Source organism: Haliotis rubra, unplaced genomic scaffold, assembly GCF_003918875.1.
Source record: "Haliotis rubra isolate DU_JTF1 unplaced genomic scaffold, ASM391887v1 Scf1358, whole genome shotgun sequence".
Taxonomy (NCBI): domain Eukaryota; kingdom Metazoa; phylum Mollusca; class Gastropoda; order Lepetellida; family Haliotidae; genus Haliotis; species Haliotis rubra.
The window spans coordinates 1-19,293 of NW_025765290.1; the positions used below are offsets into that span (position 1 = coordinate 1).

The 19,293-nt window shown below is 41.0% G+C and overlaps 1 long non-coding RNA gene across 2 annotated transcripts; it reads right to left on the bottom strand.

The window, feature by feature from the left end:
• Window positions 1-7,082: 7,082 nt before the first annotated feature.
• Window positions 7,083-19,079, bottom strand: LOC124268039. Of its 2 annotated transcripts, none has more exons than XR_006896184.1 (4): window positions 18,932-19,078; window positions 15,364-15,400; window positions 8,106-8,190; window positions 7,083-7,102 (listed from the first exon to the last, which is right to left on the bottom strand). It is a non-coding gene; the product is annotated as an uncharacterized LOC124268039 (long non-coding RNA). The 2 variants fall into 2 exon arrangements; XR_006896183.1 differs by lacking the exon at window positions 7,083-7,102 and adding an exon at window positions 7,598-7,632 and having other exon boundaries at window positions 18,932-19,079.
• Window positions 19,080-19,293: the final 214 nt, after the last annotated feature.

A 19,293-nucleotide genomic window follows, 5' to 3' on the forward strand; every position in this document is an offset into this window, starting at 1 on the left:
AGAAGACATTACTGTAGGCATCAGAGGCTTTGTAGAGACCACCCAGGAAGAAGACATTACTGTAGGCATCAGAGGGCCTTGAAGAAGACATTACTACTGTAGGCATCAGGCATCAGAGGCTTTGTGAAGACCTACCTGTAGGCACTCATTACTGTAGGCATCAGAGGCCTCCTTGAAGAAGACATTACTGTAGGCATCAGAGAGACATTACTTCAGAGGGCCTTGAAGAAGACATTACCTGTAGGTATCAGAGGGCCTTGAAGAAGACATTACTGTAGGCATCAGAGGGCCTTGAAGAAGACATTACTGTAGGCATCAGAGTGGCCTTGAAGAGACATTACTGTAGGTAGGCATCAGACTGGGCCTTGAAGAAGACATTACTGTAGGTATCAGAGGGCCTTTGAAGAAGACATTACTGTAGGCAATCAGAGGGCCTTGAAGAAGACATTACTGTAGGCATCAGAGGGCCTTGAAGAAGACATTACTGTAGGCATCAGAGGGCCTTGAAGAAGACATTACTGTAGGCATCAGAGGGCCTTGAAGAAGACATTACTGTAGGCATCAGAGGGCCTTGAAGAAGACATTACTGTAGGCATCAGAGGGCCTTGAAGAAGACATTACTGTAGGTATCAGAGGGCCTTGAAGAAGACATTACTGTAGGTATCAGAGGGCCTTGAAGAAGACATTACTGTAGGCATCAGAGGGCCTTGAAGAAGACATTACTGTAGGCATCAGAGGGCCTTGAAGAAGACATTACTGTAGGTATCAGAGGGCCTTGAAGACAGACATTACTGTAGGCATCCTTGAAGAGGGCAGCAGAGAGACCTGTAGGTATCAGAGGGCCTTGAAGAAGACATTACTGTAGGCATCAGAGGGCCTTGAAGAAGACATTACTGTAGGCATCAGAGGGCCTTGAAGAAGACATTACTGTAGGCATCAGAGGGCCTTGAAGAAGACATTACTGTAGGCATCAGAGGGCCTTGAAGAAGACATTACTGTAGGCATCAGAGGGCCTTGAAGAAGACATTACTGTAGGCATCAGAGGGCCTTGAAGAAGACATTACTGTAGGCATCAGAGGGCCTTGAAGAAGACATTACTGTAGGCATCAGAGGCTTTGTAAAGACCTACCTGTAGGCATCAGAGGGCCTTGAAGAAGACATTACTGTAGGCATCAGAGGGCCTTGAAGAAGACATTACTGTAGGCATCAGAGGGCCTTGAAGAAGACATTACTGTAGGTATCAGAGGCTTTGTGAAGACCTACCCATAGGCTTTACATCTGTTTGTGGAGACCTATCCGTAGGTATCAGAGTACCTTCAGAGCCTACATGAAGGCATCCGAGAAGTTCATGAAGACCTACCTGTAGGCATCGGAGGAGTTTGTGGAGACCTCCATGGCACTGAAGCACTTGGTGATGGGTTTGAGTTCTTCTCCTTCTGCAAGCTCCTGCTCCTCATTCTCCATCTTGGCTGCAGACAGACAGCAGTAAGGTCATGAAGTATTATCCAGCCTCATGTAAGAATGTCGAAGTTTTGATTGGTTCACGTGACTCTGATAAAATACCATGTACACCGAATCCGCGCATCCAGCGAGCAGGGAGTACAAAAAGTCATATTATCCCCGCCACCTCGGTGACCACGCCAAAGTGAGAAAAGCGTGCATCGCCAATACTTTAGTAACGCGTGCACCGCATTGAGGCCAATTGATCAGCTGTTGTCAACATGGCAGCAAAGAAACGCTTTGCCACAACAACTGAGAATGAAATTGAAGCAAAGCGTTATGCGTATTGCTTTTTTGATTTAGTAAAACATTCGGCTAGATAAATGCGTTATCACATCGTGTCTTGGGAAATACAGGGTTTTATCAGTCCCTCGTAAGGTTGTATTCCCTTGGCTCCGGCTCGGGGGAATACAACCTTACTCAGGACTGATAAAACCTCGTGATTTCCTCGACGACCATGTGATAACTTAACATAGTAATGTTGTCATACATATGCTCGCATCAAGTGTAATGCCATACTAATGAAAGCTACCTACATGAAGCGTAAAACCATACAATCATGGAAAACAGAGAATGATCCTCACCAGCATCCTTTAGTGATGTGAAGGTCGACTCTTTAGAACTGACATGCGCATGTTGCTGGTGTTGTTGAAGCCGTTGAGATGAGGGAATGGCAGGGAGGATGTTTCCGCGACGGTTCCAGCAGCAGGTACTGTAATACCACAATCAATCAACTAATTCATCTACAATCAAGGTCAGTCATCTCATAACTCTTTATTGATAAAAAATGTCATGTTCAGCTACACTTCCAAGAACCAAGAACCATCTGTATCCATCATGGCTTCAATGTGTACATATCGCATATAGGGAGTAACAGAAACAGTTTCCAGCAATACTTAAGAATTGTTGACAAACAGTTACCCCAACCATTAGTTTCTGAACCATCAGAGAGGATTTTATGCTGCTTCTAACATTATTGCCATCCTTGCAACATAACCACATCTTGTCTTCCAAAGGCCAAGCTTCCAAGTTCCAATATGCTGAGGTAACACTATTCCAGCAGCCAAATCTCAACTTCCATGAGAGGTTACTGACTCTACTTGTACCAGCATGATGAGCAGCCTAAACCAGTGTTTGACACTGTCCACTACTGGACCGTGCTCCAAAGGGCACCTCACATAAAACATCGACTGGCCATGGTTAACCTCAAGACACAATGGTGCTGACCTAAAATTGGTTTAAACTGGTATTATTTCATCCTAATTCTAAAAGCTCCATATTTAGCCGAAAATGGCAGTAATAAGAGACAAGTTACAGCTGGTTAACTTCAGCATGTTCAGAGATTGCATTAGTCTGCAATTCGGCTTTGTTTGGAGTTTGGTTGTGTTAAACTTTTCAACTATCAGGACAGAGTGTACAATTTGTCCATTTGATCCCTTCCTGTGTTACAGAAACTTGATCATGTAATTAAAGTAGAGTGAAAAACCATTCAAGAATAACCAGTGTACCACACAGGGTTGTTTAGGCTGCTGGGTTTGCTTAGAGTTGAGAGTCATCTACCACTGACAGAAGTTAGATTACAAACTTACACATTACTTTGTTGGTCAAAAATAACAAGCTATTAATGAATTTCACTAATCCTTTAACAAAAACTAAAATGGGATAAGTGCTAGTGTCAACCGCTGTTCCCTAACCATGCAAAATCTTCAACTATTAACAGTTAGTTTTCAAGCCTGTACATATAGTGTGTATGTGCATACCTTGAGGATTTTCTCATCCATGGCTGACTCATGGGGTTCTTGTCTCCTGCATACACATCCACAAAGCCTGCACACAGACAGATGTCACCATGATTACAGGGACAGAGAAGGAAACACTGAAGCCATCACACTCTGCTAACTTTCTTCAGGTGATAACTATCACAAGATACTACATCAGAGAAATGAACATGTATCTTTCTCTTACTTCAAATATCTGAACATTATTTTCCACAAAAAAACTTGACAAATATACATACTGGGCTTGCTATGAGTTCAAAATGTCCATCTGAATCAGTTTGATGGGGAGACATGCAGACCATCAAAACAATGTATATGTGCTGAGTTTAATCATGCACCTACACTTTTGTTTATCATTTCAGATTTTCTTCTTCGGATGGTAGTTAGTCTAGTCAAATGAAATAAAATATAATATACAAGTATAAAACAGAGTCAAGTAGAAAAGAAGCAGTTTGAATCAATCTGTGTATCTACATGTCTAACCTGCTGTGAGAGAGCAGGCTTGGAGCATCCGGATGTTCTTCCCTAACTCTCCCATGACGTTGCCGGAAGAGAAGGTGGACAGGGCATCCATCATGGTTGACACTTCGGCAACACCACTGCCATCCGTGTCAAACTGCTGCTGGAACTTCCTGATCAGAAAAAAGAACACTTCATCAGTACCACAACATTACAGTTGGCATCAGCACTTTCTTGGTACAACATCCAGGGTCAGGAAGGAACACTCTCAATCAGAACAATACTGGGGTTTGCAGGCAAACACTCCATCAAAACCATTTGTGTCATGGATCACAAGAACACTTTATCAATACAAATAAAGCACAGTTGGTATAACAGGGGGACGGGAGGGGAGGAACAACATTAAGCAACAGCAGTACAACAACAGCAGGGGTTGGGAGGTCAGGGAGGAACACTTCATTGGTACAACAGAAGGGTTGGGAGGGGAGGTCAGGGAGGAACCACTTCAACACTTACAACAGCGGGGTTGGGAGGTCAGGGAGGAACACTTCATTGGTATACAACAGCAGGGTTGGGAGGTCAGGAGAACACTTCATTAGTACAACAGCAGGGTTTGGGAGGTCAGGGAGGAACACTTCATTAAAACAGGTATAACCTCATTGGTAAACAGGGTTGGGAGGTCAGGGAGGAATACTTGTACAACAGCAGGGTTGGGAGGTCAGGGAGGAACACTTCAAAACAGCAGGGTTGAGGAAGGTCAGGGAGGAACACTTCATTGGTATAACAGTTGCAGGGTTGGAAGGTCAGGGAGGAACACTTCATTAGTACAACAGCAGGGTTGGGAGGTCAGGAGGAACACTTCAGTCTGGTACAACAGCTGGGTTGGGAGGTCAGGAGGGGAACACGTCACCTCATGCCAAGGCAGTTTACAACAGTTGCAGGGTTGGGAGGTCAGGGAGGAACACTTCATCAGTACAACAGCGGGGTTGGGAGGTCAGGGAGGAACACTTCATTGGTATAACAGCGGGGTGGGAGGTCAGGAGGAACACTTCATTGGTATAACAGCCGGGTTGGGAGGTCAGGGAGGAACACCTACAACATTGGAAACAAAACAGCAGGGTCAGGGAGGTTAGGGAGGAACACTTCATTGGTAAAACAGCAGGGTCGGGAGGTCAGGGAGGAACACTCTCCAGTAAAAACAGCAGCTTGGGAGGTCAGGAGGAACACTTCATTGGGTAAAACAGCAGGGTTGGGAGGTCAGGAGGAACACTTCATTGGTGTAAACGGCGGGGTTTGGGAGGTCAGGGAGAACACTTCTATTAGTACAGCAACGGGTTGGGAGGTCAGGAGGAACACTTCATTGGTAAAACAGGCGGTCTGAGGAGGTCAGGAGGAACACTTCATTAGTACAACAGCAGGGTTGGGAGGTCAGGGAGGAACACTTCATTGGTACAAAACAGCAGGGTCGTGGGAGGTCCGATGAACACTTCATTGGTACAAACAGCGGGTCGGGAGGTCAGGGGAGGAACACTACTCCATCATTACAACAGTTGGGGTTGGGAGGTCAGGAGTGAACACTTGATTTGTATAACAGCCGGGTTGGGAGGTCAGGAGGAACACTTGATTGGTTCCAATGTTGCAGGGTTTGGAGGTCAGGGAGAAACACTGATCAGCAATAACAGCGGGTTTAGAGGTCAGGGAGAACTTTCATTGGTACAACAGTTGCACGGGCTTGGAGGTCAGGGAGGACTTCTCACATTACAACAGCGGTTGGAGGTCAGGGAGGAACACTTGATTGGTATAACAGCTGGGAACCGTTTGGAGGTCAGGAGGAACACTTCATTGGTACAAGCAGCTGCTTTGGAGGCCTGTCAGGAGGAACACTTCATCATTACAACAGCGGGGTTGGGAGGTAACAGCGGAGGGAACACTGAACACTTCATTGGTACAACAGTTGTGGCTTGGAGGTTAGAGGAACACTTCATCAGGCCAACAGCGGGTTGGAGGCAAGGGGAGGAACACTTGATCAGTACAAATGCCGGGTTGGGAGGTCAGGGAGGAACACTTGATCAGTACAATAGAAGGGTTGGGATTAGGGAGGAACACTTGACCAGTACAACAAGCTGGAGGTTGGGAGGAACACTTGACCAAATGGGGAGGAACACTTCATTGGTACAACAGTTTGCAGGGTTGGGAGGTCAGGGAGAAACACTCTTGATCAGTACAACAGCGGGGTTGGGAGGAACACTTGATCAGCACAGCAGGCTGGGAGGTCCGGAGAAACACTTCACGGGTACAACAGTTGCTATGGGCTGGGGAGGCCTGAGGATCACTTCATTGCACAACAGTTGCAGGGGTTGGGAGGAACACTGATCAGCAACAACATGGGTTGGGAGGTCAGGGTGAACACTTCATTGGCAGGCCAACAGCAGGGTTGTGAGGAACACTTGATCAGTACAACATGGGCTAAAGTCAGGGAGACACCTTCATTGGTACAACACGTTGCAGGGTTGGGAGGTCAGGAGAACACTCCTGATCAGCAATTACAACAGTGGGTTGGGAGGTCAGGGAGAACACTTGGATCAGTAAAACAGAAGGGGTTGGGAGGTCAGGGAGGAAACACTTGATCAGGGCAAGTGGGGTTGGGAGGGAGGAACACTTCATTGGTACAACAGTAGGGGTTAGGAGGTTAGGGAGAACACTTCACTGGGTACAACAGAAGGGTTGGGAGGTTAGGAGGAACACTTCTTCAGTACAACAACTAGTGGTTGGGAGGAACCCTTCATCAGTGCAACAGTTGCAGGGTTAAGAGAGATAATGTACTTTGTGTTCAATTGAAACTCCAATGCCTATTTTCAGTCAAACCTCATGCAAAGAGTTACACAGAAATCACACCAAATGGTTTACAAAAGTGTTGAACCACGGACTCATAGCTTACCTTCACAACCTCATTTCTGGACACTCCTTTTTGCCATCAGCATGTCACAAAACTGGCTCAGTGTGACATTCTCCTGCAAACAACACAATAACTGGTATCAAAACTAATCATCTTAAAAAAAAAATACCAACACAAAAGTATTTCTCCTGTGTTCTGACGTAATTAGCAGGGAACATGGTCCACTTATTGTGGAAATGTGTTCTCAATCTATCAAAAGGATTTCTCAAATTAGGTTATATCAAAACAGGATTACAGGGTGCTTCTGCCAACTTGGAGATGGCCAATACCAACTACCGGTACTACTGACATTCAAGCTAACCACGTTAGCTCAGTCCATGACCCACCTCCATTCTGTCCTGCCTCTCTCGAGCCACGCTGGATGATGTGTGGCCATGGTACTGGTGGATCATTGTCAGGGATCGGGTCCCTGTAACAGGCAGTATGACATCACAGTACACAAACAACAAACACAACCCACTGTGGTACTGGTGGATCACATTGTCAGGGATTGGGTCCCTGTAACAGGCAGTATGACGTCAAAGTACACAAGCAAAGCACACACATCCTGGAGGATCACATTGTCAGGGATCGGGTCCCAGTAACAAGCAGTATGACATCACAGTACGCAAGCAAAAACACACACAACCTAGAAGATCACATACTACATACTCAGGGATCGGGGCCCTGTAACAGGTAGTATGACATCACAGTACACAAGCAAAAACAAACACAACCCACTGGGGTACCTGAGGATCACATTGTCAGGGATTGGGTCCCTGTAACAGGTAGTATGACATCACAGTACACAAACAACAAACACAACCCATTGTGGTACTGGAGGATCACATTGTCAGGGATCGAGTCCTCATAACAGGTAGTATGACATCACAGTACACAAGCAAAAACAAACACAACCCACTGTGGTACTGGTGGATCACATTGTCAGGGATTGGGTCCCTGTAACAGGCAGTATGACATCACAGTACACAAACAACAAACACAACCCACTGTGTTACTGGAGGATCACATTATCAGGGATTGAGTCCTCATAACAGGTAGTATGACATCACAGTACACAAGCAAAACACACAACCCATCATCATACATCGCCAAAGGTGAAGTGACAAAGGTATGATTCCTCGCGTTCAAGATTAATTCATTTTTTTCTGAGGTAAACAATATTTTTCTAGAAACATCAGATGCACATCTTGAAACTCTACATCATCAACATATTCAACATAATTACTCTTAATCAGGGCATTAAGTATGTCAACACATTCAATGTAAGACAAATAGACATTATACACGCTATCACACACACATGCATGCACACACACACACATGCATGCACGCATCTATACAACACACTAACACAAATAATATAATAAGCAGTTCCTTCCCAATAGGTAGCCAGCATATTCTCAGCTTACTTTATTTTTGATGCAACTGATCGTAGTAGCCCTGGTTCATTGAAGAGAGCGTGGAGGTCTGTGAGTGAGGGACCATCTTTGTCTCCTTCTAAAACAAACAAATACATGTTGTTGACAAGAAGTAATTTATTCACATGTTTTCACAGCGTACAATATGCTCAAATAACTTCCTTCTTCAAAATGTTGAATGTTTCCAACTTAATAAACAGACGGCATGTGGCTTTTATCAGCACATCAAATCATGAAACGTATCTCACTGAGTCACTTTGATCACAGGCACAAGGACAAACATCAAGTTCATAAAGGTACATATTTTATTTGACAAGGATAGGCTAGTTGTTCTGATTATAGCCTAGAAACCATGGTGTTTGTGTTTAATACTGTTCTCAGCAATATTCCTGCTTTATGACGTAATCATGTAACCTCAAGCCTGAAACAAGAAGTCCAGCATTTGATATTACAAGCCATGTTCCCGTCGCCGGGTATGATGACACCCCTCACACAAGTCACCCAGTCTAATAAACTTAGGCTCAGTATTATTCGTTACACTGCTATACTGAGTCTAACAAAACCTTGTGGAAGGTCACAGCTTAACCTTTGAGCCTAATTCCATGACCATTCAATCAAACGCGAAGACAACCGAACGGATTTAATCTAATTAGACAACAGCTACTATTTAGGGACTAACAAAATGGATTTTCTTCCCCGGTCACCAACACTGATCTCACAACAAATGAAAACCCGCGATAAAACACACAGATATATGACCCAGAATATACACTTTTGGGTTTCGCTGACATGGCTATCATTATTAATAATTTTCGCAAGCTGACATCCTTGAATACTGACAAAACGCTATTTTCTGTGACTGTTTAGTCACTGTTGTAGCGTCGCTTTTTACGCATACTCGGAAGCGATCGTCACGGAAAATAGCATCTCGAATCGCTCGGGTACAAAACCTTTCTGCGAGGTAAAAGTTCAAAAGGTATGTGGAAATCCGTCAGCTTTCTCGCTGATTTGGTAAGCTGTGTTCTGATTGGTCAATTGAAAAGGTTAGCTGACGCTACCTTCCATAAGGTTTTGTTAGACTCCAGTATAGCAGTGTAACTAATAATACTGAGCCTAAGTTTACTTTGACTGCCAAGTCACCCGACAATCCAATCCTTCAAGATGCACCTGGCTGCCCCATTCATGTTGCGCCTTTATGTTTCTCGAGTTTCTTTATACCTTTTCCTATATATATAAGAACTCAACACAAGTACTCAGTGTTCAATCTCGATGAAGGGACAAAGAGGCAGCCTGGAAAGGTCATTACAACTACAAACATCGGAAAGATTTTTCCACAAATATTTCTAGCCGGCTTTCTTTCAAGTTCTAAATGCCAATCAAAGACTCTCAGTTGATCATGTTGATACAATGATAGGTCTGTTATCTGTAATGTTAACACTTGCTCACTCTAACACGCTTGAGTCACCATCCCTTAATCATGTCTAACTCCAATAACCATGGCAACAGGACATCCAGCTGTTCCACTGCACAGACTGCCCAACTAACATATTGATCATGTCTGTAGATAAACATCATTCAACATCATATATCATCTGCTGCTGCCATCATGCCACACACTGCCTACATGGAAACACAATGTTGAAATCAGCCACATCAGTTAATAACTGGTCGTCTTCAAATTAGGTTGTGTTACAATCTTTGACTGTCAACACAAATATTGTATATGAAGATGATGAGTAGTGTGTGAGCTTACATAAAAAGTTGACCAGTGAAGGTCCGGATTTGAATATTGATCTTCAGTAACCCATGCTTGTCGTAAGAGGCGAATATAAGGGATCGGGTGGTCAGGCTTGCTGACTTGGCTGACACATGTCATCGGTTCCCGATTGCGTAAATCGATGCTCATGTTGTTGATCACTGGATTGTCTGGTCCAGACTTGATTATTTACAGACCACTGCCATATAGCTGGAATATTGCTGAGTGCGGCGTAAAACTAAACTCACTCACTCACACTCACATAAAAAGTTATACAAACCTGTAGAGGTTATGAATTCTTTGAAGAAAGTCCTCCTTGGTGTACATATAAGCATTAAAATGTCTATTTTAAATCCCACGACAGTTTTTCAATAAAATATTTACAAAACAAAAACCTCGATTTGTCTTGTGAGACCACCCCTACAGGGCCCCACTGGACCCCCTACAGCCAAGAGCAGGTAAAAGTCCTCGCCATCTACCTCGTACCTCACTTTTCATGCTGAACATATCAGACAGAATGAGGGAGGTGGGTGGCCGTACCCCAAGTAGGACTTTCTTCAAAGAATTCATAACCTCTACAGGTTTGTATAATTCTTTTTCAGAAGAAGTCCTCCTTGGGGTACATATAAGCATATGACAGACTCCCAAAGATATTGGAGACGGGAGTGGCATTCTGTCTGGCAACAACTAAACCCGGTGGAGTGAAATCTACAACTGATACGGAAATAGAAAAAACACAGTTACCGAGCCAGCTGATCAGGCGGGGACGTGGCCAGGGCGGGAAATAGAGAACCCAAGCTTATACGTCAATTGGCTCAAATCAATGACATAAAACCCCACCCCCAACCATTACAATAGAAAGGAATGTATGAGGACATGCCGAAACAACTCCCAACCTTAATAGCCCGAACCAGAGAAGCGTGGCGAGAGGTATAAGGGTAGGGAAAGCGTAAAAAACGCTCAAAGGCCAATAACCCAGGAGTCGAGCTAATAAGTACTGCAAACTAATGCTCGAATGCACCCCTCCTGTTTGGAAGAGGGCTTGCCGGGACCTCGATAAAACCCAGAGAAATTATTAGCTTCACTAAAAACTTTCTGAGAAAAACGAATGAGTACAAATGCCATGTATTGTACGAGTGAAAAGCAGGATAAAACACCCCCACCAAACGCTCTCGGTAAGTGTAAACCACAATCATCAAAAGTGCTGATTAACACAGACTCCCAATTACCGAAGTCTCAGGAAGATGGAAAAAACTGTTGGCGTACAAAAATCCCCTGAACAGCAAAAAGCGTAGCTGAACATTACACTAACCTGGTCACGTGACATGCGGCTCGGAGAGGCATACCAAACAGTGACCCATAGGGGTTCAGACCTTAATTCGCCGCAAGACGGGTTAATAGCATATTACTGGTTACAGCGTTCAAAATCGGCCCCGCCCTCTCTTGCCTTTAAGTGAAGAGGACGTAAGGAATGTATGTACACCCAAACCCGACCCAACCCGAAAGGGTGGTAAGGCTTATACGATGTATTGATATGAACCATATCGACATTGAACACAGAACCAATACCAATGACCAGTTACTAACTTGGTCAGGGTGGCAGGACACTCTCCACTGGAGAGTACCGAAAGACCGAACCGAGCACGATCCTTAGAATTCGTGTCAAGTCGGTAATGGGGGGAAGGTAAACCTTAGCATTGTAACCGAACAATTATGGAAACAAGCCAACGAGATAATGTCCGTTTGCTAGCAGACTCCCCAGTCTTCCCGCCACCAAACCAAACACATGGGTACCCGTACGGATCCCTTTCGTTCGTTATAGTCACTCCAACGGGCCAAAGCCGGGTCGATGGTAGTCCCCAGGTTCAGAGCGTCCCCGGAGCCGAAGCTCAGGTCCGATCGTCCCAAGGAGGTCGGACCCTTTCCGGAGCTGGAGCTCGGGTCGGGACCTCCCCCAATGATGCGACGGTGTAATCTCTACCCGTAGACCGGGTACCAATCTCCTCTTGGAGTCTGGAAACCACGTCTGAGATAAGAGCATGCACCGACGATCTCCGCTGCTGCCATAAGTAAGAAATCCATCGTTAATGTAGCAACATTGTTTGTGGGGGAGAAGGCGAGGGGTACGATAAAGGGATTTCCTTAGAAACCTTTCATCAAAAATTACCCAGGCTAAAAACACAGAAAACCCACGGCAAAGTTACAACAAAGGATGAATGAGAATATCAACATATGAAGTCCATCTAACGCCCGTGGGTAAAGAAAGGAACCATACATACAGATTGAGACTCTTTTACACTCATCGTATCGGTAGGAGAGCAAACTCGAAACGAACACCACGCACGTCAGTTCAACAGAATGACAGCATGAAATGTGAGGTACGAGGTAGACGGCAAGAGTTACCTGCTCTTGGCTGTAGGGGGGTTCGGGTGGGCCCTGTAGGGGTGGTCTCACAAGTTTTTTGTTTTGTAAATATTTTATTGAAAAATATAGTTATAACTGTCATGGGATTTGAAATGGACATTTTAATGCATATATGTACCCCAAGGAGGACTTCTTCTGAAAAAGAATTCTTATTATAGAAAACTTGAAGATAGGGGATAAGAAGAATTTGGCATAAGCTAACATTGGGCATATTGTTATTATGACTGTACTTACTAGTAATAACACAGTTTTCTGATAAAGATTATAAATCAAGAAAGAATTAATTGACTGGTAAGTGAGACCAATTTTATTTCTTGTTTTTACGGAATATTGTCCTCAAGAAAACCTAAAGGCAGGAGGGAAAAAAATAAAAATAAAATCACCAGTCAAAGTAATATTCCTTCTAAATACTCAAAGTATGTTACTTTTGGCAATTTATGAAAATTATATGGGGCAAAAAACAATCTACAAACAAAATTTCTTGTATGTTTACATTTTTGGCCAAGAAAAACATTAGGATTTTATTTTTTGAGTGGGGAAAATTAACTTCTTTTTTCTTATTCTTGAAAAAACATGACAAGCAATAAAATTGACAAGCAATAAAATTGGTCTGGCCTAAAATTGATAAATTGCATAAAATATGTAACAGGTGAATGTTCAGTCATACATGGCCAACAATAATGGATTCATGAAAGCGACTAATTGTAATAAACATAACATCGTACATATTTGACATGATGTTGTCTGTAAAGTTCAGTAAGTGTGTATGGGACATGGTATGTTAATATGTTTCATCACCAGTAAACACAGGTATAACATTCACCATGTCCAAGTTCATAGTAGGTGCTATATTAAGAATTTACTGAATACAATTTGTGTAGTAATTTGTATACATATCATCACCATAACATACTACATAGAAAGCATATATACACTGTGCTATGTTCTTATTACAAGTAACAAGACAATGCAGTCTTCAAAATTAAACTTGAATGTTATGGGGTATTGGTCATATTTTTACTATGTATAAAGTTCACCATGTTAAAAGGTAGAAAAGACTTAGCTAAAATTACTATCGCAGCTAGTACCCATTAAGATCAGGACTTCAGCAAATCATGCTTGTTGAAAAAGGCACATAACAGGATCGAGTGGTGAGGCTCACTGACTCGGTTAATCATATGTCAACATATACCAATAGCATAGATTAGTGTTCATGATGTTAATCACTGGATTGTCTGTTCCAGACTTCATCATTTACAGACTGATGTCACATAGCTTCAATGCTGTTGAGGGTGACTTAAAGGTCAAATGAACAAGCAAGAACCTTAACCTTCGATGAAGGACAATTAAAATCTTACCACTTGAAACATGATTAAGTCTCGATAGAAAGATTATCATGATGATGTGTACCAAATGTGATCCTACTACAGTGAAATCCTCTTCAGTTATCATGAACATAATACTCATATGAGCATGTTCAGGGTGAATTTAACCAAAATAAACACGGCCAAAGGCTATCAACATGGTCAAGAATATTGACCAAACATGATGTCCCTGGGTGGGATTCAATAAATACAACATAATCTACAGTAGAACAGTTGAACTGTTTGGAGATTGATATGATGGTTGTTATGTTGTTAAGCACCAAGAACATCTGCACGAAAACACATTAAGTGAAGCAAGTGAAATAATAGTGTAATATACCTTCACAGTGACCTTGACTTTACTAAATGGCTTCTCATAATGTTAACCCACCAAGAACATAGATGACATGTGTGTAGTTTTATTGACCTAATCTTGTGATATATCAATTGAAGTGATTGAAATAGTGCACAGTACATATTGAAAAAATCCTATGTGCCCTAGCAACTAAACAACTAGAATTATAAAAAATAATACTCACTATAATTCATTTAATGGAAATTGTGATATATTTGACGAGCTTAGATGATTCAAAACCTTTTGCACCCCATCAAACTGTTTATTGGAGGCACTCTCAATCTCTCAGTTTATAATAATCATGGAATGTTCGAATGCCAGTGCCCACAACAGGAAATACCATTTGGGATGATAACATAGTTTGTGGGTGACTTTATTGGTCCAGGACAAATGAAGCAGAACTTTTATTGCAGTCATCATAGTGTTCAGTAAATATTGCTCTTAAATTTTATAGGTTTACATGATGTTTACTGATTTATTACACATTACATTGAAATGACATAATTTTTGTGTGATGTTTTAAAGTTTAAGTGGTTCATGAAAGGTATGGCCACACTTTCTTTTCACACACCTAAATTATAACGTCTGGTGCCCAATTGCACCCTTAAAAAGACTGGATATCGATGCCTGTATGTGGTAATATGTTCTGATTTTGGCCTTGACCTTTGACATGACTAATCAACATCTAAAATACATTCTCTGGGGCTGTAAACATGATAAAGGAGACATATTTGATATGCATGATAATCATAAGCTATGCCTAGGCCCAGAGGTATTTACTAGGGCTGCAGTGAATCCACCATGAGGAGAACATGGCATATATCAGGAATATTGGGTAACAAACGGAAAAAACAGTCAGCAGCTGATGCATTATTTAATGTATTAAAAGACACAACAAAATAATTTTTTTACATGTTTTGACCAAGCTGACAGTGTTAATTAATAGGGCAATGACCAGTGACCACATTGCTGTCAAAATAAATATATAAGAATAATGTTATCCTGCCCAACTTGGATATAGTCCATTTTGCGTATTTCTCTATGGTAAAATTCAAGTAAAACCATTCTTTCTTGAAACTTTAATGAATATTTGATTCTAGAGATGGCAAATAAGAATTGAATTGGGATGGGGACGTAGTTTGATTCATCGACTACACTAATGAATCACAACAGCCCTAGTATTTACCTGAACAGAAAGGAGACATAATACACTGTATGATGTCAGGAACAACTATCTGAAAGTTAGCGCCCAGTCTGAACACAAGACAATTCCCTTTATGTACCAGCAGAGGAAGGTTAATAATTGTTAATATTACTGGATGTTAAGAACATGAAAGAAACTATACTCACCAGTTTCTGCTTCACTGTCAGAATAGCCATCATCGACCTATAAATAGATAAACACGAGAGTCGGAAACACTGAGCCTGGTCAAACACGTTCGTATAAGTAAATTCTAAGTATTTTAAAGAAATTTGAATGCCTAATCATCATCAAAATAAAAGTCTTTGTGTTCAAACTGTAATAAAGGATTACCATGTGCCGTCACAAATTACTTTTGTGGCTTGATTGTCTGGGGCATTTCTCTTTTGCATGTCAAGAAAAAAGGAATCAACTGTAAGAAACTTAGAAAGCTACTGCACTCTCATCAAACTGAAACTTATTTCAGTGCCATATTTCTCTTTGTGGAAAACATGAAATTTCTGGATTTACAACTTATTTAGATTAAAATATCACAATATATCATAAGTTACTCATTGTCAAGGTAAGTATCTATAATATACTAGGGGTGACTATTGAGGGGGAAACAACTATTGTGATAGCAATAGTCTATTGCAACATACTATTGCGACAAACTATTGCAATACTATTGCAATAGTTTTCTTCCTCTCCTTGAATTGTCTCATGTGAAGTCATTTCCTAAATACATGTGTAGTTCATATGAAATAAAAATAAGCTGAAGTAGTTTAAATCTCTTTAAATAACTGACAAGACACTTGAAACCCAGATCAAGTTTCTTTAAGAGGTAACAGGGGTGGAAAACTATAAATCAAAGTAAACGAATCTGGTACCGTACATCCTGTATTTTGCGCTGAGCATTTATCCACGGAAGTCAATTACTAAACTATCGATAGTCACACATACTATCGATAGCTTTTTGTTTCTAAAATCGCTTATTTGCTATCGGAGACTCAACAACCGCAATCCATCGATAGTTAGATGCATCGTTACAACCCTATAACATACAAATCAAAACATTATCAGTTGTATGAATGAGCGTGTTCAATAGTCAGTATACAGCAAATATGTGGGCATATTACTTTTGCAGCAATGAAATCCTGTTCCTATTCTCAAAATGCAACGACCAATACGTTTTTCAGGAAACTAAATTGCATACAATACAACGATACCCTGGTTGTCCTCCATGTTTGGTGATATAAACCAACACCTGTTTACTTGTTATTCACTTGACACACAGTTATAATGAATGTATTACAGGCATAATCACTGGTAACACCACTCAGATTACCTGCCAAAGGTTCCCATTAGGCATTTCCCGTGTCTGTTGTGATTACTCAACTCCATAAATGCAGGTCTGATGTGGTGAATGTATTACATGTTACATAATGCGCACACTGAAGCACTACAAGATAGGAATCATCAGTTGGGTTACAAATAACTATAATCAAAGGATGAATTATCAATATGCAGATTGATTAATCATTATTATCTTGCACAGTAGATTTGACAAAAGTATGTGTTCTGTATGTAGGTTTACTAAAGTAATTGGAAACACGTTCATAATTTGGCTTAGAGTTATTCATGTTTATCACAAACACACTTATAATGAACAGACAGCTAATCTGTTTGCTTTGTTTTGTTGTTGGGTTCTTTGGGGGTTTTGGGGGAGTCGGGAGGCGGGGGCCCTGGGAAGATCCTGGACACTTGCTGTATATTTTTTAGTCAAAAGTCAAAATGCTTTTACAGAACTACTGTAATGAAACAAAATTAGTGGTCACTTTGTGCATGTAGTGTGTCTGTTATGACCCTAATATACAGTATTCTGCTAAAAGGTTTAGATCGTTGTTAAACTGCTCATTGTTAAACGGTGGACATCATGAAAATATCGTCCTTTGAGAGGCATTTTAGAAGTTGTATAGGTGAAGCAGACTATCCATAGAACTTGGTTTTCCTTCATCCACAAAATAGTAGTAATTTGTGCTATCTCAGTTGACCAGCGACACTAGACACAGACAGACAGACAGACAGACAGACAGACAGACACATACACACACACACACACAGAGTTAAGAAATGATGACAAGTTATTTTACAATATTCGATTGTCACAAAGACATGTGACATAGAACATGTTTCTTTGTACAGCTTAAGATGAATAGGGTGTTGTTCTTTTCTGTGGATATTGACAGATATATTCCATGAACAAAGTAACTGGTGGATATTAGATTATAGGAAAAAAGTCCTTGGTAAAAATGTAGCAGTAAAAAAGTCCTTTTTACTGATTTAGTTATTTATTTGACATCACACATTTAAAAAATAAACATGAATAAATCCCATATAATGACAGATTAAATTTTTAATTTTTTTTTGTACCTAGGCAAATTTAGGACTTTTGACTGGAGCATGCCGGATATTATACATACATTTTTGTCAGTTGTAATTTACAATACTTACACTTTGTTTTCATTGATTTGTTGAACCACTGAACAGAAACATTCTCCTTCATTTACACCATCATTAGGTAGTTCTTTGATCTTGAGACAAACTAGACTAAATTGATGTTTTCCAAGCCTTTTCATTGTTGGAATGTATGTATAAAATATGATTTACAACCAATGCGGAAAATTACTGAATATTATGGGATTTTATTAATTATGAAAGTCAACAGACACATATGAATTAATATTGATAAGCTATGTTCAGGTGAAATCATATGGGTTTTTTCACATGTCTAAATAGTGTAATCACAAACAACCAAGCAAGTGACTTATCAATATCCTTTGTCAAGCATCTTACCAATGCACCACACAAAGATGCCAACATTTCCCTTTAAATGCCAAGCATAAAATGGGTGTCATCTTTGTTGATCAATGTGGATGATGTCCCCTTATACTCTCAAATGTGTTTACAGTTGTCGTAGCATAAATCGCAAACCAGTCACAGCAACAACCAGTCAAATCAAATTGTTAGTGATCAGGTTGTTGAAGTAGATGTTTTATTTTGTGCTGTGGACATTTTCCCCTACTCCACTATGAACTGTTGTTATAATGAGAGGACTACACCAAACAAAAATTCTGACAAGAAAGCAGTTTCATGGTAACATGATAGGGTGCTTGCTATTTAGGTTAAGTCATTTTACCATGCTTAGCTTTGAGCTGACAAAGTGACTTCGATCATCCACACAACACTAAATGCAATCCAAAAAGTGTGCCCAATAAAGTGCACTGTCTCCCAAATTTCATTTGAAACAGGCTTCAGACTATGAGAAGCATTTCCAAAATCACAGGATCTTAAGCCTATACATATGTAGAATTGTCAAGAAACAGTAAACCATAGTATGTCCCTGCCAATCAAATGCATCGTTTATGTAATACCAAGCCATGGACATATATGTCCTTGGTTGCACTGTCACTGTAATCATGATGATATTCACATTTCTGATGGTCAAATTGTTGGTGTGAAAAATGTAAAATGAGTCCTTATATCAACTGGCATAATATTTTATCTAATTAACCTTTGGCTTACAAATAAACATATTTAAATGTTATTCCAGTCAGACACTGCAGATCTATATTTTGTAATGTAACTTTTCGGAACTTCCTCGTCAGAACAAGCAACTCGCAGTTACCTTACTGTATGTAGACTACTGTATACAAATAAGCGTGTAAATTGTCAAACCTCTTTGTTGTCAACACGTACTTCATCTTCGCTGTCACTACTGGCAGTATTGCCCATTTCGTGGATCAAACTTCAACAAAATGTAACTTTTTCATTTGTTTTATGATAAAAGCTTGCAATATCGTTTCTGGAAAACGAGTTGGATTTATGAATCTCCACCAACAAAGATGTATTAACGGGAGACAACTCTGAATACTCTATGCGTTGGCTGCCCATGAAGGAAATACGATTTTGTTAAACATGACCTCGGGTCTACCTTTGTCGTAACAGTGATGAGTGGGTTTATTTTTACGCCACACTCAGCAATATTCCAGGTATATGGCGGCGGCTCTTATTGAATGTAATTTATATTTAATGCAATG